The sequence below is a fragment of the Chinchilla lanigera genome, unplaced genomic scaffold (genome assembly GCF_000276665.1).
Source record: "Chinchilla lanigera isolate Chin_1 unplaced genomic scaffold, ChiLan1.0 scaffold00011, whole genome shotgun sequence".
In the NCBI taxonomy this organism is placed as follows: domain Eukaryota; kingdom Metazoa; phylum Chordata; class Mammalia; order Rodentia; family Chinchillidae; genus Chinchilla; species Chinchilla lanigera.
Genome location: NW_004955412.1, coordinates 3,907,109 through 3,934,481, shown reverse-complemented (window position 1 = coordinate 3,934,481; position 27,373 = coordinate 3,907,109). Strand labels below are relative to the sequence as shown.

General features: G+C 35.8%; 1 protein-coding gene across 1 annotated transcript in view; it reads right to left on the bottom strand.

The window, feature by feature from the left end:
• Cntn5 (contactin 5) overlaps positions 1-27,373 on the bottom strand; it is a 1,017,390-nt gene that overhangs the window by 188,003 nt on the left and 802,014 nt on the right. The window lies entirely within an intron of this gene.

Sequence of the window (27,373 nt, the reverse complement as noted above, 5' to 3'; positions counted from 1 at the left end):
ATTTGGCGGCATCTAATTTTTTTGAATTTTTTGCATATTCTGGCTATTATTCCTCTGTCTGAGGAGTAGCTGGTAACATTTTTTTCCCATTCTGTAGGCTGTCTCAGCACTCTGATGATTATTTCCTTTGCTGTGCAAACCCTTTTTAATTTCATGTAATCTTATTCATTAGTTCCTGATGTTCTTTCTTGGGCAGTCAGGGTTCGGGTCACAAAATCCTTTCCTATACATATGACCTCAAGAGGTGGCCCTACCTTATCTTCCAGCAGGTTATGTTCTCTTTCAATATTTACATCTTTGAACCATTTTGAGTTTAGTGCATGGTAAGAAATATGTGTCTAGCTGTCCTCACACCATTTGCTAAAGTGGCTACATCTCCACCAGCATGTTTTTGGCCCTTTGTCAAAATCAGGTGACTGAGTGTCTCTGTGCTTGTGGCCCACGTGTCTGCTATTGCACCACTACCATGGTGCTGTATTACTGTAGCTTTCTAATGTAACTCGGAATCCAGGACTGTGAAGCCTCCTCACCTGTTCTTTTTACTCAGGCCTGTTTTTACTTTTTTGGGTTTCTCCTGGTTCCATACGAATATAGCTGATATTTTGTTTTTATTAATAAAGATACAGAATGAAAACACATTAACAAACAAACAGACATGAACAAAACAACACCAAAACAATACACGCAATACAGAATTTCAGGCAAGATGATAGTAAATTAACAGTGGTTGTTGTATTACATATAGTTATCTTCAAATTGGTTACTCAGTTAAGCAAATATAGGCATATAAGACTGATCAAACAATTAAACATTAACTTTTCCTTTCAATAAAGTAATAGAAGTCATTAGTATGATTCTCTCAGCTATCCTGTGTGGGTGTGTACATATATATATATATATGTATATATGTATATTTTTCCCCTTCTTTCTTTTTCTCTTTTCCCTCATCCCAGTTGCTAGGATTGGATAAAAATAATGTGATATTTTTACATAATAGAATATTATTCAGCTATAAATGAAGATAAACTTGAGGCTTTCATAGGTAAATGGATGCAACTAGAGTTCATACTCATAAGTGAAATAAATCAGACTCATATGTGTAAATACTGTACTGTCTCACTAGTGTAGGAACCTGAAAGAGTAAATAAAATCTGAAAGATATAATAGATACTGTGAAAGGGATAGAAACTGCTCAAAGGGAGGGAGTTATATTTTGATTGGGATTATATTCAATCTGTTTATTGGTTTTGGAAGTATGGTCATTTTTGAGTTATTTGTTCTACCTATCCAGGAATATGGTGTTTATATCATTGCTTAGTATATGGTTAATGTCTAATGAAGCTCAGAGAAAGAAATTAGAAAAAACAAAAAAAGTGAATACTTAGGGATTAACCGAATCAAGGAAGTAAAAGTCTCTGCAAGGAAAACACTAGTACTCTAAAAAAAACAAAGAGAGAGATCAGTGTAGGAACACTTTGCATTCATATCTCTTTTAAATCCATGCTCTTTACTTCATATTTTGTGAAACTGAAGCTTGGAAACTTAATTTGCTCAAGGGCTTAGGTCAATAAAATACAGGGGCTGACTTTCATCACAGAATGCTTCCCTTCAAGCGGCCCAGAGATGAAAGCGAGGTCTCAGGACATTCTAGAGGGCTTGCAGCAGGTGTGCCCTTCCAAGCTTGTATTGCACTGGATTTAGTAAAAACTAAGCTTAAAAGGAAAAATCAGGACTGGTAAATTCACTTTTGAATACAACTGAATTATTGCAAGCTGGTAGGGGCCCTTTACTAACATGAAGAGACAAAATTTTAAATAATTTTTGTTGAATAAGGGGTTTAAAAGTATCTAGTGTTTGTGTTTTTAGCAGCTTTAATCTCATTTTTCTATTTAGCTTTTGTGATTTCAACCCAGACAAACCTTTGTTATTTTCTGTTGTAGTTACTCTTCCTTTTAGTGGTTTTCTTCACTATAAGTCCATCTTTGGTATCATTAAAAATAACTGAAATCAAATGACATTATAAATTACCTTTGAAAGCGCCTGCCTGCTAAGCACAAGGTCCTGAGTTCAATTCCCAGAAACGAAAAAAAAAAAATACATTTGAGAGAGATCCATCTTTGAAATTAGGCATAAAATTGTATTGTTCAATTTTTAACTTCAGTTACCAGCAAAGAGCTTGATGATATGCCCTTGGTAACCTCCCAATGGAAGTAATAGAGATCAGTAGCAAAGCGTGAGGTCATCTGTCCCCTAGATCATTCGATAAAGGGATTCAAGCCTGTTGCTACTGAGAACAGCACAGCTTAATCAACATATGCTGAGGGAATGGGTGAAGGAGAAGTACTATGGCCGCATTATAACTTTATATGGTTCTTTGTGAGTTACATGAACGTCAAATGAACTATCCTGGATCTAAAAGGTCCTCAGGAATACATTCACCATGCAGAAGTGTGATTATATTTTCTTTGTACCTGTCTATATTGCTAGAGAGAAACAGGGGATCTGAATTATTCAACTTTTTTACTGCACCATGTTCATCGGCTTTATGTGCATAGAATCTCTATGAAAAATTATACTTTCAAGGGAAGAAAAATTAAATATGCTAGGCTGAGTCTGACAACAAACCAAAGTGAATCCCATTAGCCAGCTGGACCTCCTAACTGGAACAGTTCATCCTCTCGCATTGGCAACACTCGCCATATCTGTTGGTGACAGTATAATTTGTGCAGAGAATATCTAAAGGCAGACAGCCTGTGGGAAAGGTGACAAAGGTTGAATTTGCCATTAACTGCATATGTAATTTGCTATTCTTCATTAAGGTCATTGTCAGTGACTGCATATAAACCTCAACAGGTATAATCTCTTTTAAACTGCATGATCATTTTTGGTATAATTTCTGAAGGATTTAAAAATATCTTTCAATGCTGTCATGCATTTTGTAATATAATTACTAATAAAGTGTATAGATGTATTATTTTACAAAGACACAATTTACAATAAAGTCTATATACCTAAACAGAATATTAAGAATAAACTTGCTGCTTTTCTGTTTACAGCATACATTAGACAGTTTTTTTCTGTATTGAACACAAAAAGAGAGCTGTTCACATATATGAGATTTATCAAGGCAGTTAGGTTGTATGCAAGAAATATATATTAAAGTGGATACCTTTCTTTGATAATAGGACTTTTAGTGTATTAATACTAGTGCATCATTTGGTTTCTGTTCTAAGTTCAAATTAAACATTTGGAGATTTTTATTGCTTAGTTGGATGAAACTTAAGTACAATGTCACATGGTATGTCTTTCATCAAAATTGCTAAAATGTTTTCACCAGCAAGTGTGCTAGAAGAATGTGCATAATGTACTGATCTGTGATATTTCTATGTAAAATAAACTGCAAAAGGCAATAAAAATATTTTTAAAAATATAATATTTAAGAAGACATTTAAATAGTTAAGACCTACTAATTTTTCTTCCTCAACTTCTTGTGCAATTACCGCTGTTACCCACTCCAAAGCCCTTCACCACTACCAGCACCTGCCACACGTTGTGTGTTTGTACACGATAGGCAGGCTCAAGGCGAGATGCATTACCTGCATTATCTCTTTCATTAATTCTATTAAGAGAGTGTGTGTTTTAGAAGGCTCAGAAGCAGATCCAGGAGGTGTACATATAATGCATCCAGAGTGAAGTTCTTTAGTGATGTCAACTGAAATACGTATGTATCATGTGGCTTTTCCTTTGTGCAGCATGCTCAAGTGTTCAGTGCTCTACTCTCAAAGTCTCCCCTTAGAAATGAGTCTGTTAGGGTTTCTGGTTCTCTCTCTAACGGGTGACCATTCTCTAACGGATGCCCTTGATGCATGCTACTTCCACATCTCATCACTGTAGTCACAATCATTTTTATTATTTCAGCCAAAATGATTTGCAAGCTGTGTTAAATGCTCTTTGAAGGTCTGTATGTACTTCTGTCATAGTGCTTATTACTGTCATGGTGAAAGGGTTTTTGATCATGTCTCACTTGCCCCCATCTCACCCCATCTGGAGGATAAGGGAAGGATATGAATTTGAATCATGTAGTTGCTTATTCTGAATAACATTGTTACAATGTATTTGCTTTTTTTTTTTCTTCTTTTGAGACAGGGTCTCACTATGCAGTTCAAGCTTGTCTTGAGCTCACTTTGTAGCCCAGGCTGGCCTCAAACTCACAACAATCTTCCTGCCTCAGCCTCCCAAGTACTGGGATAACAGGCGTGCACCACCATGCCTGGCTTTGTATTTGCTTCTTGAAACATCCTCTCTTGGCTTTCTTTTCAAATATGTCCCTTGTTGCCCTCTCCTTTCTCTCTAGTCATTCTTTTTCTATTCCCACTTTCAGGCTCTAGGTCTTATTTTCTGCTCATCTACACTCTATGTAGGCAATTTCTTCTGCCTGCTTTAACTACTATGCATCAGTCAAAGAGTCCAGACTGAGCTTTTTGCTTCACTTGCCCACCTAACACATCCATCAGGATAACTTCCAGACATCTCAGCCATAACACACCCAAGGTAAATGGCTGGTCTCCTGCCTCCCCCCTCCCCCCGCCATTTCTAACTCCTCACCCTGTCACTGTCCTCACGGCTACTCGGCCCCTCACCTTTCACATGAGAACTCCACACAGCTCCGTTGTTCCCCAGGTGCCTCACGGCCCTTTATCCATTCCTGAGCTCCACTGGCACCCGGATCCAGGCGAACATGTTTAGCCTCTTGAAAAACTGGGAAGGCCTTTTAGCAATTGGTTCCACCTCTGTTTGCTTCTCTATAACTTTCTTTTTAAACAAAAACAATCTGGGTGCATACCTTAACCTTTAAATCAGATCATGGTCGATTTGCTCTGAGTACAAAAGCTGCTTCATATTTTAAGTTTGAATTTGAGGGTGACCCCTTATGCACCCTTGTTTTTAGTTCGTACCTTGACCCCAGTATTACATTAAAATCGATTGACATCGTACAATTCTAACTGGAAAGACATTATATATATATATGTTTTCCTGCGAGGTTTTATGAGAGGTAAAAGCTACCTTGGGTCCAAATAAATAAACAGTAACTTACAAACATCCTGTTTTAACTGCCCGCTTTTCTCTCAACAAAAACTTCCTGTGTACAGTGCTCTTTCTTTGACTCCCCATCCCTAACCCCTACCTTCTCCTTGGCTGGCCAGGGTCCCTCCGGCTGCTGTCCTCCACACAATTCCTCTTCTACCTCTTCTCTGAGAATATGCTTCCTGAGCAACGTAAAAGCTGACAAATCTAGGCCCAAACCTGTGACTTCCTGTGTGTCCCCAGCATGGTTCTAGAAGCATCTTGCATCATGCAATTCACCCGGCTTGCACGGCCCGGCTTGGTAAGACCTGGGTTGCTCCATCTTTTGCCTCTAGATAGGTTGACTTTTGCTTGTACTACTTATACACTACATCAGTTCTTCTATACATAATGTTTCCTCTGCCCAAAATGTTTTCCCTCTACTTAAGTACCACTGACCTTAAGTTCTCTCCTGTTACAGCTTGTTCATGAGGAACATGAGGGCAGGCAGGCACTATGGCTGTTGTGTTTGCAGCTGTCATATCAACACCTCACATAGTGTCTTACATCGAGTTGCCTTTTGGAGAAATGTACTGAATAAATATGCAAATGAACGGCAGAAGGTAAAGAGCAAGGAAATGGATAAAATGGAAAAATACAGGTTTTTGAATAATTATGCTTCAAAGTATTTAAAATTTAAGATCTATTTTTAATTATTTTTCTTAAAGAAAATCCAAATTATGATTTTGGATTCCTTTTACATTATTTATTTATTTATTTATGATAGTAGGGATCGAACTCAGGACCTCGCACTTGCCAGAAGGGCGCTGTACCGCTGAGCTACTTCCTGATCCCCATGAATTTGATTTTAATGTGGAAATATGTGTCTTTTTTCCCTTGCTTTCTGTTCCAAGAAAGGTTACTTGCTTATTTTTCTATGGATAGCTTTGGCCCCTGTCTGAATGAATGGTACATCTATGGAAATTAGAATGTACTTTCAATTAATGATTATTTACAGTCTCAATTCCTGTTTTAGAAAGTTTACTAGTCAGAGGAAGATAAATTTTATAAATACACAAGTCTGTGTGTGTAATTTTAGAGTTGGACTAGAGAATTCTTTAGTTACCTTCTAAGTGTCTTATGTAATTGTGAGAAAAGAGTGAAATGGTAATGTCCTCTTTGGTAATACAGTAATCTTCAGTAACGTGGAACTGCACAGTTTTAACTGTCTTTATTTGAGGAAAACTCCAATGCACTTGTCATTTGAAATGCATTTAAGAGGCACTGAAAGAACTTCTGTGGCTCCCAAGAAAATCGTAACATATTCATGCTTGGAAAGTCATATATTGTCACTTTTGGAAACCCTGATGAAAATGGGCTTTAGTCACACCGCCAGGCAACTGCAGTTCTGTGATTACAATCTCTTTTCTTTCAGTCTTCAAAGACATTTTGAAGCGATGAGTGTCTGCATGCGTTCAAAAATGGGGGCATAAAAATGGTCATAGAATAGTAAATGACTCTTATGGATGAGACCCTTTCTGACCCATTGGTCAGGATTAAGACAACTTACTTTGAAAACACACCTTGAAAGTTTTTGTTAAATTTCTACATGTAAGTAGGAAGGAGCCCATCAAAAGGGGTATATCCACTTTAAAATATTCCTGAAATGGCACAATTCTGTATTGGCATATTTGTACCTACATAATATCCATTCATTTATTGACATGCTCATTCAGTGAAGATTTCTGTGGACCTACTGTGTTCCAGGTTCTATGTGAATTATTCAAATAAAAAAACAAATAAGGCAAATATAGCCCCTGGCTTCAGATTCCCTGGTATTTCAGGCTACAGGGCAAACACAGAAATGTAAATTTTTTTTAGAATTGTTACATTGATCTTAATTACTTGAAATTGTAGTGGCAAAAGGTAACGAGGGATGTATCAAGGATGACTCAGGTTTCTGGTGGAAGCAGGTGGATCTATGGTGTTTCTGTTTATTGAAATAACAACAATGAAGGAAGATTTAGGAACAAGGCTACCTGTGATTTCAAGCTTGAGTTTGTTAAAATAAGATCACCAGCCAAGTGGAGATCCTGGGCAGGTTGTTGGATGTGCAGATTTGGAATGCAGAGTAGGTGCCTGTGTTGGAGACACAGATTTTGAACAATTAGTGTGTCGATGACAACTGATCTAATGGAGATCATCTGTGGAGGTAATGTCAGAGCAGAACGCCTAGCGCTAAGCATCGCCTTATTCCTACACTGTCTGCAGTGGCTGTGCTTCTGGGGCACAGAGCCACAGTGTTCTTATCAGGTGTCTTCTGGAAATTTCCCTTGTTGCGTGGCCTTGCCTCGTGTCTGCCTTTCTCGTATGGCTGATGTGTGCACTGCTTACCTCTCTGTGTTCTCCGACTTCTCTGCCCCATCCTGTAATAATTTTCCTGACATGTGTTTACAAGCTCTTGGCCTTGTATTTTACTAATGTAAGATGGCTTACAGCTCTAGAAAAATACGATACACTGAACAGACAATAAGAAAGATGGTATTTGTGCTAGAAGCACCAAATTTAAAATGTCTAGTTTTCAAGACCATTGGCTGCTGAGTTAGAATTCTGGGTTCAAATTTCACCTGTCTCTCTGGTACAGTCATGAAATAGTCAGAGACCACAACAGAGACGGAAGAGAAACTGTTGGGTCTTTAACCTGTTACTCTTTAAAAATGGGATTTGTGTTTTCTTTTAAAACACGGACTTAAAAGTGGTTTTTGCTAACAGCTATGACTCTTACTTGGGCCTACAAATGCTCTAACTTTCATTTTGTAAAACTCTGGGTCCTGTCTTCTCTGCTCTTCATACAGTCATATTAGTCATTCAGGAAGTATGTATCTAAAAGTTGAAAACACAATGTTTTTAGCTCTAACTGTACCTGGCCCATGTCACCATTCAAGACTGAGAACACCTGGACCCATAAGTCTTCTCTGATTAAACACCGGTTACCTCGGATTCTAGCAGATCCTCACATGATGAGATGCCCCTCAAGCCACGAAGATTTCTCTGGAGCTGTGATACCAAGACTAACATGATGCTACTTCTCCAATTAGAGTCGTTTTCTGGTTTCATAATTTCCAATTGAAAACTTTTGCCTATAAATTGATACTGTGGCTTTAATTTTCCTTATCACTCAAACCAGCACCTGTGACAGCCACTGACGTCACTTGCCACTTTAACCACATTGCTGTGTCCTTTACAAGGGCAAATGTATAGAACTGATCTCAAATAGTTTCTAGAATATGAAACAAAATACTTCACATGAAGTGCTTAGCAGAGTACGTGTTGTAAGGTAAGCTAAATAAATACTGGCTATTATTATAAAGAAGAGAAAGAGTTTTGGTCTGAAAATCTATGTGTCATACTCTAAAAGCTATTTCCTTAGTTCTACTATGTAGTTTTAGTACAGATTCAAATTAAATTAATGATGCCATAGTAACTAGCAAACATTTTCCCCTGACATTATAGCTAATAATTTAAAAACCGTGTTAACCCTAGTAATGCTCAATGAATATTGGCTCATGTATTACTGGTTAATTTTGTTCAGCAATATTTTATAATGTGATAAGATTACAGTTCTTTTTTTTTGTTTTGTTTTATTTATTTATTTATTTATTTCCAGTACCGGAGATCGAACTCACAACCTTGCACTTGCCAGGCAGACGCTGTGCCTCTGAGCTAAATCCCCAGCCCCAAGTTCTTGAACCCTTAGGGCTGGAGCTTTAGCTCAGTGGTGCAGCACCTGCCTTGGAAGCATAACATCCTGACTTTAATTACCAGTACTAAAAAAAAAAAGTCCTGAACTCTAAATTTTGTTTGAATCATTGATTCATATTAACGTTGACTATTACTCTCTGAAAGTTGGATACCTTCATCTGTCTTTTTCTCTTTCATTCCTCAAAAGATCTTGAGTTCCATAATTTGTTTTGATTATCCATTCTTGTTAGAGTACAAAAGATAATGCCATTTGCTTTAGAAATTTGACTCTTAATTAAAAAACAGACTTAGGGATGAATTTCTAAATTAACAAAGACTAATTTTAACATTTACATGAATTATTGGTATTTTAATCATCTAAATTATATCAAAGAGTTGACAGTAAAGTGCTTAATGTTACATTTGTGATTAGCATGAAAGGCACTATATTCATATTTATTCCACCTAGAAGGTTAAGATGTATTATTTATGAATTTGATTCATCTCTGTGCATAAAATATTGAGACTCAATATATAGAGTGATGTATAAAATGCTGATTTTTCATCTAGCAGTAGTAGAAAAACTCGGTGGCAATTGCATTTCATATTGAAAGGTAGAAATTGTGATGGACTGATTTATGTACTATTGCTCAAACTTCACAGCTAGTTTTGTCAGACTCTCGAAATATGAGACAAAGATGAATAGATTCTGAGAGAAAAATCAATCTAGGGGAAAAGGTGGAATTTCTACTTTAAATGTACAACTATGCTCAAAGGTAAATTAAGGGATGTGTCTCATAAAAATTATTTGCAGAAGTCATGGTGAACCTTTGGTTATGCAGAAGGGTATTGATAGTTTTATGGATTAAATATAGTGAAACATAAGAGCATATTATCTTTACAAAGTGACCACGTAGTGAATAACGCGTACTTTTAAGAAACTGTTTATTGATAGTATCTACAGGAAAACCACACTGCATACACGGCAGTGTGCATCCCCTTTCTTTGATCCCAGATTTTTAGTGCGGTGATACAGCATTCTCTCTCAAAGCAACAGTCCTTCAGCATGGACTATTTGGCAATAAGAAAAGTGGACGAGTGAAGAAAAGAAAAGCGGAAACCCTTAAGCTTCATGAAAGCTACATCTCTGCCTAATTCACTCCTCATCCATCGTTTAGTGAGAGAGCAATAAGGAGGGACTCCTTATACAAATACGAGTAGTTTGTTTTAAACAAATGCCATCATTTCCCGGAGGACAGAGGGTTTGACAGGTGCGGAGAGATATCTAGCTTCAGGACTGTGACAATGCCCCCAAAGTAAGTATAAGAATGAAATAACGTAGGAGTTTAATTCTGGAGAGCTGCTTCTTCCCTTCAGCTATTACGTTGGGAACAAGTTTACATCTTTAAACAACGTGCCTTACCTCTCTCCTCCCTCACCTCTCCACCATAGGCACAACAATCCACTTATTTTCAACACTTACCTAATATTTTCCCCTGGGTATGGCAAAAGCCTCTGAACAGATTGACTGCTTTCAACCTGTTCTCCAGAACAGGACCTGTTCTCCGGAGTGGGGAAATGGCATGAGTGTGGCGGCTCTGAGCACGCTCGGGAGCAAACCTGAAGCGCTCCTGTAGTCGCAGCTACAGGTTGTTCCCTCAGCTGCCTCTTGGATCTCCCTTGGCTTTCTAGATGCTGTGAGAGCGGCCGCTACTCAGCGGGCTTCAAACTCTGCAGCCTCCTCCAGCCTTGAGCCTGGGCCCTGCCTTCCCTCTGCTCAGGGGATTTCCCCAGAGACTCGGGCTCTGTTATCCGCTGCCCAAATCCGCCCAGAGCAGCGCTCCTCCGTTATTCAACAGCCCTTCGCTCTAATCTTCCTCACAGTGTTTTCCTCCGTTTGGCTCCCGGGTTTTTCACTGTGTTTGTGTCCTTTTCCCCAACTTCAATAGGGTCTCCCTGGAAAGAAAATAGGCAGCTCTCTATCTGCTCTATGTTCCATAGAAGTGAGGTAAACCAGAGTTCTGAAGGTAAACCAGAGCTCACAGCGTGGTAAGGACTCAAGAAATAGTGGTTTACAACAGTACTAAATTAATACCTGTGGAATTACATATGTGTTACAATAGTAGATATTATACGCTCCAATAAATTCATTTCATATTACATTATAACTGATTCATTTAATTTATTATTATTTTTGTGAATAAACTTTTTGTCCAGTGGCCATTTCTTTCTTGGTATTTGTTTGCAGTATGCAATGATTTCTTGTGTGAAGTTAGTACACGTACAAAACACATCTTAATTTTTCATGCCCTTCCCATCCGTTCCCTCTCTCCTTCTTCCATTCCTTGGACCTCTTCCCAGCGACAAAAGATCTATCTCCCTACTTCCTGTTCACTACCTCTTGTTCTTTATTTATAATTTTATTTACTCATATAAGAGAGACCATGTGGTATTTAAGTTTGTATGTCTGATTTATTTCACTTAACATCATGATCTCAAGGTGCATCTATTTTCTACAAATGACTCAAGTTTATCCTTCTTTATGACAGAATAGTACTCCACTGTGTGTAAATACCACATTTTTAGTCTATTTATCAGTTAATGGAACCATTCCTCTGGTTCCAAGATACAGCTACTATGAATTGTGCTGCTATAAACATAGGAATGCATGTTCATTTTAAATAGTAACTGTGGGATACTTATTGCTTTATTTCTCTTTTATTAACCTGTGCTTATAGTGTCAATCACATTTGCAAAGAATTATGTAAAAAAGTTTAAGTTGTCATTTTCAAGCTTATGACTTTATATACTGATCTATAACATACATATGAAGATAAATCTTGTCTTCATATTGCTCCAAGTGTTCTTAAATTCTAATTTCCTCTTCCCCATAATTAACTATTAACTATCAGTAATCCAGTATGGAATAGTCAGGCTTATCTAGGGATTATGATTTTTCTGTTGAGTCATATGTCTTTTCACTCTCTCTCACTTTTTTGAAGACACTAATCCAGCTTGAACTCTTTTACATTGATTAAAATCCTATGAAACATACAATTGGAGGAAGAAAAAGAGTCACTACTTAAGGAGATTATTGACAGTTTGATCAGTTTAAATGGAATCAAATGAAGCAACTGCCATCGAACGACTGTCAGTGATGGTGTGTGCTGCATGGCTTCCGTGGAGAGCGGCTTGTTAGTATACATAAAACCCTTAAATTATCATATTGTTTGCCACAGAAATTCTGAGGTAAAGTGAGTATTGGACATGGAAGGCAAAGATGAATGTAAAAGTATTTCCATCTTAACATGGCATATTATAGTATATAAACACATTTAAAAATAGAATATGGGTTAAATAAGTACTTGTAATGTGTAAGAAGAGGTACAAAATCATTGAATTTTGCTGTGTTTTATAAGAGAAAGTAAACCTTTATATAAAGGGAAATATACAAAACTGATTACCTGAACCAGTTATAAGTATATCAACAGTAATATTATTAAGTAAAATCACTTTCATTTTATAAGAGAAAAAAACGTCGAAGTGTTAACACTAATATGCAGGATTCTTTTTTATTTGCCTAATTTAGGCAGCATAACGATCAGAACTCTCATGACAATTTTTAGGCATAAACATATTAAGGTTGAGAAGTGATTTCATCTGGCCTGACCTAGAGATAAGATTTGGAAATAAATCAACTTAATTTTTGGCTTCTTTTCATCTGTCTTTAAGTATCTTCTCTAGCTTCATGGTTTTTTTCCCACTCTGCTGAAGCAGTTTTCACAGCAAGAATCAATCCCTTACATATTCGTCTAAAGTTTTTTTTTTGTAACTATATACTGGTTCAGAATCAGGATGAGGTTGTACTCATATTTTATTCATTCTAAAGCTGCTTTTTTAGGAAATGCATAATTCTAAAGCATCATTCCTTTAGAATGTATTTTGAGTAATTAATGTTGGACAGCTTAGTAGGAACTGCTTTGTTGTCTGATTACTGGTGAAGAGAAGTTGTACTTTTCAAGTAGCAATTTACATGTAAATAGCAATCACTGAACAGCAATAAGAATATAACAATAATGGTGCAGCTGTTTGCATGTCATTGTCTTCTTAGACACTCCCAAGGAGAAACATAAAGGAATAATCATGAACAAATTGATCGATATTATTTTGCCACAGTAATACTGTAGGTGTTCCTACTTTAACCTGTTCCTAGGTTAGAAGAGAACAACACTGCATTAGTGCTACTGGATAGTTAGTTCCTAACCAAGCCAAATAAGGGACGAGAATAATCTCTTGAGAGAGTGCTGTGCCTCTTGGTTTTCACAGGAGACCACCCTGCAGGTCTACTTAAATGTTTCTTGGGGTTGGGGGCAGTGCAAAGAATGTCTGGAATCAGTTTTTGAATGAGATTTTTTTTCTTCCTATTTCCCAATATCTATTATAAATTTTGGTTCTTATTCACACTTTCAGTTTCTCACACCAGAGAAACAATGCAATATTTACATGTGTGTTTGATTTACTTCACTTATGAGTATGGCATCTAGGTGCATCCATTCACCTATAAATGTATCAAATTTATGCTTCTTAATGGCTGAGTTGTACTGCATTGCATAAAGAAACCATATCTTTACCCATTCATCAACTAATAGGCATTGGGCTGTTTCCAGTATTTAGCTATTACAAAGCGTGCTGCTGTGAACATGTGTGTGTATACATCCCTGTGGTATGATGCTTCCAGTTCATTCGGAAAGATACCAAGAAGGGGCATAGCTGGGTCAAATGGAACCCCTTGTCCTAGCTTTTTGAGGAATCTCCACACTGATTTCCACAACAGTTGCAGCAGTCGACACTCCCACTAATAGTAGAGAAGGGTTCCTTGTATCCCACAGCCCAACCAGCATTTGTTAGTCCTTGAATTCTTGAAAATAGCCATTCCTTCTGGAGTGAGATGGCATCTCAGCATTGTTTTAATTTGCATCTCATGAATGATCAGTGACACTGAACATTTTTTCACATATTTGTTTGCCATTTGTACTTCTTCATCTGAAATGTACGTATTCATCTCAGATGCCCACTTTTTATTTGATCTTTAAATTTGTCAGGTTTGATTCTTTTCAGTTCTTTATATATTCTAGGTATCAATCTTTTGTGTGAGGATCAGCTAGCAAACTTTTTTTCCAAGTTTGTGGGTTATCTCTTTACTCTGTTGATAATTTCTTTCACTTTGCAAAAGCCTTTTAATAAGACCAGATCCAAGTTGTTGAGTCTTTGTAATATTTCCTGTGCAATTGCAGTTTTGTTCATAAAGACCTTGCCTGCTCCTAGTCTTTAAGAGTTCTATCTTTTCTCTCTTCCAGTAGATTCAGTGTTTCGGTTTTAATATTTAGATCTTTGATCCATTTAGATTTTAGTTTAGGACATGGTGAAAGACATGGGTCTAGTTTTAATCTTTGATATGTGGAAAGCAGTTTTTCTAGCACCTTTTATTAAAGAGGCTATCTTTCTTCAAGTGAGGGTGCTCAGCCCCCTTGTTGAAGATAAGGTGGCCTGAGTTGTTTGGAGTTGTTTCTGTATCTTCTAGTCTGTTCCATTGATCCTTGGGTCAGTTTATTTTGCAGTACCATCCTTTTTTTTTTTTTTTAACCACAGTAGCTCTGTAGTATAATTTCAAATCAGAGATTGTGATGCCCCCTGCCATGCCTTTGTTGCCCAGAATTGATTTTGGTATTTTATGTCTCTTCTGGTTACAAATGAATTTTAGTAATATATTCTCTAGTTCTGTGAGGTATGTTATTTGTATTTGGATTGAAGTTGCATTAAATGTGTATAACAATTTTGGGAGTATGGACATTTTCACTGTGTTGATTCTTCCTAACCAAAAGCAACAGATATCTCTCAGTTTTCTGATATTCTCTTCAATCTCCTTTTTCAGAGTACAATACTATAGCTTTCAACTAAAGATATTTTACATCCTGTGTTAGATTGATTCCTAAGTTTTTCATTTTTTTTTGATGCTATTGTGAAAGAGGTGGTTTCCCTAATTTCTCTCTCAGTAAGTTTAATTATTTGTGTATAGGAATGCTATTGATTTTTGAGTGTTGATTTTATATCCAGCTATGCAACTAAATTTAGTTATTAGATCTAGAAGGCTTTTGGTGGAGTTTGGGGGTCTTCTATGCAGAGTATCATGTTATCTACAAATAATGATAATTTCACTTCTTCCTTTCCTATCCTTATTCCTTTTATATCTTTGTCTTATTTAATTGCTCTGGCTAATGTCTCCAGAGCTACATTGAATAGGAGTGATGATATTGGGCATCCTTATCTTTTCCCTGATTTTATAGTAAAAACGTTCATTTTTTTTATCGGTTTAGTATGATGTTGGCTGTTGGTTTATCATAGATGGCTTTTATTGGATTAAGGTAAAGACTGTCTATTCCTATTGTCTGTATGGCATTTAATCATTAATCAGTGTTGAACTTTTTCAAATGCTTTTTCTCTGTCTATTGAGATGATCATGTGATCATTTATTGATTTGCATGTGGTGAATCATGCCTGCATCCCTGGGATGAATCCTACTTGGTGATGGTGAGTGATCTTCTTAATGATTTGCTGCATTCTGTTTACCAGTATCTTATTGAGGATTTTTGCATCTATGATCATTAGGGAGATAGGCCTGTAGTTCTATTTTTGTAGTTCCTGGAAGCAAGTATTACCATGATACCAAAAAGCAGTAATACTTGCTTCCTGGAAAGACTTTAAGAGTCTTGCTTCCCTTTCAATTTTATCAAGAAGTTTGAAGAGTAATGGTATTAGATCTTCTCTAAATTTCTTGTAGATTTCAGCAGTGAATCCATTGGGACGTGGGCTTTTCTTTGTTTCAAGGTATTTAATTACTTCTTTAATTTCACTGACTGATATTGGTTTATTTAGAATTTTTATATCTTGATTTAGCTCTGGTAATTTATATAAATCTAGGAATCTGTCCATTTCTTCTGTATTTTCCATCTTATTTGAATAAAGAGTCTCAAAATAGATATTGATGAACTTCTGGATTTCTGCAGGACCCATTGGAATTTCACCTTTTCATTCCTAATTTCATGTATTTGAATCTTTTCTTTCCTTTTTTTGATGAGGTTACCCAAGGATTTATTAATTTTATTTAATCTTTCACAGACTTAATTGCATTAATTTCTATTCTGTTCTTCATAATTTCCTCCCTCATATGAATCTTGGGCTTGACTTGTTCCATTTTCTAGAAGTTTCAGGTTCAATATTAGATTGTTTTTGATCAGTTTACCTGATGGGAGGTTTCACTGCTATAAATTTCCCTTGTAGGTTGACTCTCATTGCATCCCAGGAATTCCAGTCTGTTGTACTGGCATTATTATTTAATTGTAAATACTGTTTACTTTCTTCTTTAATTCCATGTGTGACCCACCAGGAGGGTGCTATTTAATTTCCATCCATTTATGAAATTCTTGTGGTTTCTTCTGCCATTGATTTCCAACTTCATTACACTATGGTCTGATAGTATGCATGGGATAATTTCAATTCCTTTGCATTTACTTAATTTGTATGAGCTAGTAAGTGTATTTTGGAGCATATCCATGCACAGCTGAGAAGAATGTATATTCTGATGTTGTGTGGTAGAACACTGTAGATATCTTATGTCCCTTTGTTCATGGGTTTGGCTCTGTTTTCATATTTCTTTGTTGATTTTTTTGTCTACTTGATCTGTCTATTTGTGACAGTGGGTGTTGGCCCATTCGGGGGGGTCCCGAGGGAGATTTTTGCAGGTGAGGTCCCAAGGTTAAAGACCACACATGTACAAGACATCAGCAGCAACTGCAGGCAGCATGGAGCAGAGCAGAGAGCCAGAGTGAGAGCTGCCTGTGTCTTTACTGTATGATTCTTATACAGGTTGTTGTCTCCTATTTACATGCTTACATAGTGCTGTAACCAGCGCATGTGTGTTTACTGTACTAAGTCATGGTTACATGACTACATCCCATTGTGCACCTGCACTAGACAAGTGGTGTACTTAGACACCCCTGAACTTTGAAGCAGTCTCAGTGATTCCTCACGGTGGGGTATTGTGGTTCCCCCATCACAACGTTGTTAGTGCTTACTTGATTTTTCATGTCTGTTAATATTTGTTTTACAAAGTTTGGTGTGCCAGTATTTGGTGCATATATACTTATGATTGTTATCTCTTCTTCTTGTCATTTTCCCTTAACGAGTATGTAATGCCCTCATTTGTCTCTTTTGACCAGTCTTGGCTTGAAATTCACTTCCTCTGCAAATAGAAGTGCTACCCCTACCTTTTGGGGGGTTATTGTCACATGGAGTACTGTTTTCTCTCCCTTGATTCTCAGTCTTTAAATTTTTTTCTGAGTTAAATGTGTTTCCTGTATGCAGCAAATTCTTTGATCTTGTTTATTAATCCATTCTGCCAGTCTGTTTCTTTTGATTGATGAATTGAGGCCATTTACATTGATGGTTATAACTGATATGTATTGGCTTATTCTTGTCATATTATATTCCTATTATTGTTGGTTCTCTGCCTGTCCCTTCTGTTTAATTGCTTGCTTTGCTCATGGACTTTTTAAAGGAGATTAAAAATACACACCTACATGGTTAATGTAGAATATTTTTCTGGTTTATGAAATAGAAATTTCAAATGCTAGCCACAGGATTTCAAATTTTTGCCAGATGAAAAAATGTAATTTGAAAAATACAAAGACTCTTTTGTGAATAATGCTTTTCAGTTACTAAAACTATTTCCATATTTATTTTCCAATTTTAAAATAGAAATTTTAACTATATTTAAGAAGCACTTTCAAACAAGATGGCTATTCTTGAAGTGAAAAAAACCACATTCTATCCATTAAAGCAGCTTACTGTGTTTAAGTCTTTGTTATGGCCAATTTTCTCAAATTGTGTGGTCAAGTAACTGGGTAGAACATAAATGTGACATTAATATAATATCAGTTTCCAACTTGATAAAGATGCATTGATTAAAATTCAACCTATTACAAATTCTCTTTAACACACTCCAGCTGAATACAATAGGTAAGTTGAAAATGCTATCTAGCTTCAAATCAATTCCTTGTTATTGGATAGACTGAAACTAGAAAGTTATTATTGATTCAGAGGGTCATTTCTGTTTTATATCAATAATTTGTAAATTTTCATAACCAAATAAAATACTTGAATCTATAAACAGTACTGTCTTTATACTAGCCTTTTACATCTTTCTTTGTATTGATTACAAGAAATTCAGAATCACAGAAAACGTCAAAGGCTTTCATACTATACAGTGAGCAGTGGTCTGGGGAAATGGAAGCAAGGGAATTTCCTTAATCTCTCCAGAAGTCTAAATGTGGGAATACTATTATGTCAAAAATGTATAATTATTTTTTATAATTACATGATATTTTCAAAGGTAATACAAACCTTAAGGTAGCAGCCATTTTTATCTCAGACATGTTGCATATTATCTTGTTTTGACAAAGCTCTGTAAATTAATTATTACATGCCCCTTATACAGGTGGGGAATAAAAACCTGAGCTTTAATAAGTTGGATAAATTTTCTTTGATCAGAACGAATGTACAGTAGGGTTCTGTTTCACAACCTAAACAACAATGTAGACCAAGTCAGTTTCTCATAAGTGGACTACTGGGGAATTTTATGTTCATTTTTTGCCCAAAAGCACACTGTTAACTGACTCACTCATTCCCTTACTCAAGTGAGTATTATTCACTTGGTGAATCTCATACAGTACATGTTCTGTTAGAAACATTATACTATATGCAATATAACACCTGGCATGCTGAAATGAGAATTCTTTAAAAAAAATATGCCCTGTAAAAGTTAGTGTACTGATTTTTCACTAACTTTAGATTTCCAGGTGCTTTTAAATCCTATCATCCCACCACTAATAATCATGCAGCATTCATTAAACTGAGCACAAAGAGGTTTTTCAGATGGTAAAGAAAAATTTAGTAGCATGAGATAGAGGAAGTGACCCCAGGACAAGGGAATTAACATTTGTTGAGCGCATGCTTGTTATGTGGTCGATACTAGATAGGTAATTGCATGTAATACTCTCAGAAGCAGTATTTTGGAAAAATTATTGCCAGGTCAAGAGACGTGTTTATTCTCAGCATTATGCTATTTTTCTTCTTAAAGCAGAATTTGGTAAAAGATAACTAGAATCACTGTGAAGCAGCTTTTGGAAAGAACATTTTGTAGCAGAGCAGTGGAAGTTCAGGGAAGTAACTCACTCAAGTCAAAAAGCAAACCAGTGCTCAGGCTAGATGAAGAGGTTCTAGCAATCTATCTAAATATGCTTCTGAGCAACGGTGCCCAGTGACCTTCATACAAACACATGTTCTTGTCTAAAATCCATTTCCTTTTTAGAAGACAAGTCCTCATCTTTAAAAAAATCAAGCAAGCACTTGTCTCAGTGTTTGTTTACTTCTTTTCTCCCCTGAATGTAACCCCTGCCAAGTAAATAGCACTGGTTATGTGACTCTGATGCCCATGTTCCCTTGCTGGAAAGGACTTAGGGAACCTGTGAATTTCCTCCCCTGCAACCTGCGATGTGCTTTCAAGGCGAGTATTTCAATTTACACCATTATCCCTAGCGTTCCTTAGAAGATGTTACCAGTATTTTATTTGATCTGCCATATGCCAATGCTTTCTCTTCAAAGTAAGTGTATTTCTTATGTTTTACTTTTTATAAAACGTTCAAACTTGCTACTATAAATGTAAAAAATCTTCATAAAAATATGCTGTCCAATGATAATAGTCAATGATAACATTAAAAATAATAAAAATACAGTTATCATATTGCCATTATATTAAAGTACAATTGTACTAGGTAAGTATAGTTCCTTGTCCCTTAGAAAAGCTACTTTGGTCATCACTTGAAAACAGTGAATAAAGAAACTGGCATTCAGCTCTTCTTAGGTGACCAGTTTCGAAGCAAATTTAGCTTCTTTTCTTTAATTACATCTGATAGTTAAGAGACTTATCACTAAGAGATGAATGAGCTACGTTTGTAGTCTTCTGAGACTACATTTATAACCAAGGAAATTTCTGTTTTACTAGATAGGACCCCTCTCATGGTTTACATGTGTTTTACAAATTACAGCTATACAACATAAATATAGAGGTGACTTCTTTTTATTTTACTGTTAATTCATACCTTTGCTTTTATTCTCAGCAAGGTAAAACATATTATGTGCTCTTTAATGGAAAATTTCTCTTTGTAGAACAGATTATGGATGAACTTTACTTATCCAATACCCAAAGGAAGTGAGGCTTCTACCTCTTTATAATATAGTCTAAAGATGATGTCCAATTGTTTATATACATAAAAATTTTATCTCATATATTCAGGAAGGCACAATCTCTCAATTACACTAAATTTATATTTTCAAAATCATACATTATAATATGATTTAATTAAATAATATTTAATTAAAATGTATTTAAACATATAGGTCACTTATCTGAGACTATGGTCTTTATTTTTCTTCTCAAATTTTGGAACTCTAGGGAGAATAAACAAGAGAGAAGCATCCTATTGCCTATGTAAAGGACCTCAACTGCGCTGTTACATTTATATATGCTGGAAATCTGCATGTGCTAATGTGCCATATTATTATGGGAGGCAGCGTGCTTTAGAACATACTTCTCACATCCCTCCCCCCACAAAACATTTCTCTCTGTCAAGGTTTCTGGAGGTTCTTCTTTATTCAATATATTTCTATACGTTTTCTTACATTTTCATTAGACTTATAATTTGATGGGAATAAAGACTATAACTGCAACACATGAGAAGCAATAGAGTAATCCAAGCTTTTGATACTAAGCTAACCTGAATTTGTACACTGAAATCTTCAGAAGCAACCAGGATTATGTCACATTAACTAGGGCTTTCCTTCTAACTCCAGACCCATAGGCATCTACAAAATTCACTTAGTCCCGCTGAGATTTGACCAGTGGAGAAGAGTTTTTCCTAGACAAAAAAATAAAACTAGTGATAGACGAGTGTCATATAGACACTTGATGGAGATGTAGCATCCAATATACACAAGGGACGCCCCTGAGGCTATCTAATAATGGTGGGTGGAGTTGTGTAATAATTGGAACATGAGAAAAATGAGACGGAAGGTGGGCGTCCTTATCTGTCTGTATACAATCGTGATAGCATTAATATCTACTTTGCAGAAGTCACTTTGATTCAATTAATTTATAAAGCACTAATCATAGTAGCTGGCATCTGCAAATATTCATTATGTATTTGTTGAATGAATGTAGGAGATGACATAAGAACAATCTAGAAGGGGGAGAAAAACAATTCACCTGATGGGTAAAAGACAGACAGTTTTCTCCATGTTTAAGAACACAGCTTTTTGCAAGAATTGAGAAATTATGTGGAAAAGAAAGTAACTGACATAAAGGAAGCCAAAAATTAGGTCTCAGTTTTGAAGAACATTTTATACTCTGCACAAATCATTTTAAACAATAGGCACCGGGGAGCTACTGAAGTTTCTAAAAATATGAAATCAAGGCAAATTCTGTAAAGCAGATGACATAAAAATTGTAATGTAATAGACACTTTAAAACATCAAGTTATTTAAGATGATGATTGATATAAACATTTTAAATCTCTCCCTGCTGCAAACTATTTTGATAAGTATCTCTTAAAACTGATTCTTTGAGATATGGACTAAATACAGATAAATACAATTGCACCGATATCAGCAAATGTGTAGTATCACTGACTATAAATAGCATTAATAAATAGTGTTAATGATTATAATTTGCCAAAATCTCTCCTGAGTTTACTCACAGACATAAGGAAAAAATTGTATCTGAATATTGTTTCCAATCAAATTTCACTTGTATCACAAAGCAATGTTTATTTTTGCTATGTACAGTGAAACATAACTGATAGTATTTAATTGAAATTGCTGTAATATGACAGCTTGAATGGATAACAAAAGATCACCCTTACCTATATTCTACCCAAACAGTGACACAATAGGGTTGGTATTTTTGTGAACTGCAGTTCTAAATATATCAAGAACATACATATCCAGGAGAGATATACAGTTAGATGTGAGGACTCAAAATGACTCTTCTCATAAATTTGAGCCTTAAATGGTAAAATGTAAGGGCTGGAGATATAGCTCAGTGGTACAGCACCTGCCTGGCAAGTGCAAGGTCATGAGTTGGATTCCCGGTACCAGAAAAAAACCCCACAAAACATAAGATATTAAATGGTAAATTTTAGAAATCTACTCAAGTGACACTCACATCGTGATGGTACAATGCTAAACATATGCTAAAAGGTAAAATCACTCAAATTTTATATATATGGAGACTTTGGATTTGTACAAAAGCAAAACTTGGGAGACTGATCAAACCTTTACAAGTTGCTTAAAAATAAGTTAGAGCATCTACATCCTTTAATGATGTAATTTACATCATTATATCATGGAAATGATGTAAATGCCTTAAATTATTTTAGAAATTATTGAATTATTTTAAATTTGTAAAAATTTACCTGAAGGACTGTAGAAATATATTTTCTAGCATAAATATGGCAGATTTTGATTAAAACTACGGAAAGAAGTGAGGAAAACTATGTTCACGGTCTGAATGTTTCACTAATACTATTTTAGGAGACACAAGACATGTAGTAATGTTATTTGCAGTGGAGTACCTTCCCAGAGACAAAACTTTTTTATTATGCCCTCATCCCCTTTAGTACCTCTCTTGTGGTCCTGTGTTTCTGAATGACAAGGTCTTAGTGTTAGCCCCTTCTAAACTTTTGTGATTTGAAGATACAATTTTAGTCTCAGGTTACACAAAGGTATGGACTTGATTGTCAATATGGCAGCTACTAACTACATTTGTGCATTTAAATATCAGCTAATTAAAATTAAAGGAAAAACAGTTATTCACTTCTTCTGTGGAACTAACCCAGTCCCACTGCATCGTGCAGCATGGACCGTGTCTCTCTGATCACAGTAGTATTTGTCACACAGCACTGCAGATAGGGTCAGAGTGGATTTCAGTAATGAAATACCAAACAAAGCCACATGCAAATATAGTCCTGTACATTTTCTCTAAGTTGTTGGTATGAAAGTAATAAAAAAGCCATGCTTCAAAAATGTCTGATGAGTGACATGCAGAAAAAGATATTTTGATCTTGCTTTCATTTTGATAGATGTGTCTTCTGAACATCGCTGTCCCCTTAATTGTTTAGTCGAGCATTTTTCTGCTTTAATTATATAACTTGATACTCAGCTTAAAGTTATGTCATAACTGTAAGTTTGAAACTGTCACTTCTTTGTCATCTTTAGATTTAATTGTGTCATTCAATCAATCTCAAAATGAGTAAAATGGTTACAAGTAGAGAAAGAAGTATCCAGATTACACTCTATCCTGTCATATTTTTACTACTCCAGTTATGAGGAATGGAAATGTGATTGCCTAGCCTTCATAATACTATAGAAAGAAGCAAATTGTGACAGGTGTCCTACCACATGTCTAAGTAGATGCAGTATTATGAAATTACAGTTATAATATTAGACTGAATTAGAATAAACTAGGACAATGCAAGGCTGCTTGCTGCATTTGTTAGGTCTGATAATATGTAGTACTGATTCATGTTGTAAAACAGAATTACTCAGTGGGGGATGATAGTGTGAGCCTGTAATCCCAGCACTTGGGAGTCTGAGGAAGGACTTTGAGACCAGCCTGGGCTACACTGTAAGATTCTGCCACAAACACACAAAACAAAAAAGCAAAAAATAGAATTTCTCTACCATTATCTGTGTATATAGCATCAGTTCCATGTACCGGAAAGCAAAAGCTAAAGTTTGGTCTTTAAAAGCCACAAAAAGCTTTTACTACTTCACTGCTGAATATATGTACTGAAGGCTCCCTTTGCGACTGGGTTCAGTCTCATGACCGAGTCCGTTCTGGTGGCAAATGGAAAGAACGTGACCAAGCAGCCAGGGCTTGAAAACAGGAGTGGCAGAAGCATCTTCCACCCCGACTTTATGGGCCGAAGCAAGTCACACAGGTAGCTGACTTTACATCAGCAAAGCTACAGTCTCCATGGCAAGAGAAGGATAAAGTCAAGATGTTTACAGCTACGTAGAATGACTATTACAGAGGGAAATGGAGCACTTTAGGAAATACATCTCTATACACCTTCTCAGAAAACAGAAAGAGCTAAATTGAGAAATTATTCAAGTTGCCAGGCAGAGAAAGATAAAGACTTCATGACTCTCCTTAGATTAAGTTTTTAAAATCATCCAATACATAAACAAAAGAAATAATTGACAGGAAGTTGTTCATCAATAGGAAAAATTTCAGTTATATTAGAAAAATAGGGTCCAGAGATCTGCTGTATAGCACCGCAGCTCTAGTCAATGATAATGAATTTTCCACTTAAATTTGATATGAGTATAAGTTGATTTTAATGGTTCTTACTACAATAAAATCAAAAGAAAAAATAAACTGCTCAATATCTAAGCAAAAAGTGCTGCAAGGAAGAAAAAGACAATAATAAAATAATATTGTAGGTGGTAAACAAAGATACTACCATTTTCTCTTTGGGTAGAGAGATAATAAATAATAGAATGATTCTGAGGATGGTAAACTCTAACTAAAGACCAAACCTTCAATTCTGAGCACTGTTTCAGGGACAGATATGTATATATAATCTTTGCCATGCCTCTGGATCACAAAAGTAGCTTCCTTAATTTGTGTCTTTTATTTTTTCTGTCCCTGTTTGATGTTGCTCATCAGTATTTCATTAAGTCAGTCTGTTCTTAAAGGTTTCTCATTTTCTAAAGTGAACAGCTAACTGTTCATTTAGCTGAAATTCGTGCCAGTTATTGAAATATAATCTCCCAAAAGTCAGTTAAGTGGAAACAAGATGGATCTAACCTTTTCCCTTGCTATTCCCCAGTACCTGACATTGGATGCCATTTACAAATAACGTGGTATTCAGAGGCCCCATGCTAAATGTAATGGATTTCTGTCATTTGCCTCTGCCTCTCTTACCCTCCCCTAACCCCCTTAGGATACCCATACCTCTATATGCTATTATAGAGAAATTTTGGGTTACAAGTGTACTTTGGATTCACATTTTTATATTGATACTTTGGGAATTGCTATGTTCCAGTGAAGAACATAGTTTTAAATGTCCTACAATTCAATACGAAGTGGATTGCTCTGTTTTCAGGAGCATATGCACAAATGCTGAAAGCTAATAAAATGGAATTGTTGATGTTACCAGTGTCTACTCTTCAAATGAAGCAGCCTAGACTGAAGTGACATCATTCCCTCATTTCACTGTTCATGGTCAGTGCTTCCCCTGGCCCTGGGCTTCTATCAATCTTTGATTCTGAAGATGTAATCAATTAGTCAGTGGGATTTTAATTGAAAACAAAGCCCTTCAAGGTACTGTTCACAAATATAAGTCATTTTTCTCTACCTGTAGAAAATTACAGTCTCCATTATGAATTGCAAATGAGAGTAAGGGTAGTTTGCTGTGCAGTGTATGGCTTATAGATTGTTCTGTTTCCTCCCCAATGAACGTTATAATTTCTAGTGGAAGAACTCACATCGAGACACATATTCATGTTATGAATTTGAAAGCATGTTGCTTTTAGAAAATTTAGAACATAGTGCAAACAAGTTTAAACTATCAAACGGGAAAAATAATGATCCTGTGTTACTGAAAAATAGTAATTTGACTAGAACTTCTTATAATTACCTTTAAAATACTACACTTTCTCTACTAGGTATTGGTCAAATAGTGTTACTTGGGAACTAGTTACCCTTACACAATTAAATATCTCAATCCAACACTATGACTTAGATATCTATAATTTATAGGGAAAAATCTGTTCAGTTTATGTGCTACCTTTGTACTTAGACAGCTAGTGTGTGCACATGAATGACTCCAAAGTTAAAGCTAAAGAAGAGATGATTTCCTTAGGGCCCACCATGAACATGAATAAAGCAGATGCTTGCAGTTTTCTTTATGCACTGAATTATTAAATGTCTCCTTCTTTTTTTTTTGCTTTAACCCTTAATGTTTATTTAAGTAGCAAAACCTATCTGAAGTATAATATGAATTATGAACTATCATTCTTTCCCTTGTATCTGAAAAAGAACAATTAAGCTAAGGTTAGTACTTTTATTTTGTTAGTAAAAATAAAGATAGGACAGGCCAGAGCCGGGGTCAGCTCTATGAACAAGTAGGAGAGATAGGCACTTGGGGGACTCTCAGACTGTTTCTCAGAATCCTGAAATAGAGTCATCTAGGGGTTCATTACTTCTTTTTTAAAATTCTCTTTAAAAGTCAAAAGACCTTAGTACTGTTTGTTATTTTTAATGATTTTATACTTTGCTTCTCTTTCATGATGAAAGACCACAGTGGCATGACAGTGCTAGACGTCAGAGGTGAGAATTTGGTCAAGGCTGTTGGACCATCACTACAAAAGGGGAGGGAGACTTTCTCCATTCTAACGTTTTTTTCCCGACAATCATGTCTGACTGTGATCACTTTGTGCTATAAACCTAGAACCAATACATGCCAGTTCTTTAACCTTCCACATAGCAGTGCATCATCGACTATAAATTACTGAACTTTAATGTATGGTAGATGCAATAATAAGAAAATGTGCACTATCCATATTGTACTAGACTAATCGGGGCTTTGGTCAGTTTACACACATAGTAATAAATAGTTAACCAAATGGCAATAAATGCAGCAAAAAAGAACACAAGATGTTGAAAGAATATGTAATGGTAGAGTCAAGAAGAATTAGACTCACGTCTTCACTATGCACTAAAGTCAAAATGGATCAAAAATCCAAACATTATAACAGAAAACACCTGCTGGAAGACAAAATCAGCAATATTCTTTTTTTTTTTTTTTTTTTTTTGGTTTTTTCTCCAGTACCGGGAACCGAACTCACGACCTTGCGCTTGCCAGGCAGGCGCTTTGCCTCTGAGCTAAATCCCCAGCCCCTAAAATCAGCAATATTCTTGAAGACAGAGGTGAAGCAAAGACTTTCTGAACAAAGAATCACATTAAATTAAAAAAATAACTTCTGCACAGCAAAGGAAACTACCAAGAGAGTGAAAAGTTACAGAATGAAAAAATATTCTGCCTCCTCTTCAGAGAACTAATAACTAGAAGAGATAAAGAACTCAAAAAAAAATGAGATGTTGTCAAATTTAAAGACCCAGTTAAAAATGAGCTTGTGAAATTAATAGATACTTCTCAGATGAAAAAATATAGATGTCCAATAAATACATAAAAATATTCAAAATTGTTGGCCATACAGGAAATGCAAATTAAAACAATGCTGAGATTCCACCTCACTCCAGAAAGCATGGCTACCATTAAAAAAATCAATGAATAACAAATGCTGGTAAGGCTGTGGGAAAAAAGGAATACCATTTTTGATAGGACTGTAAACTGATATAATTACTATGGAAAATAGTACAGAGAGT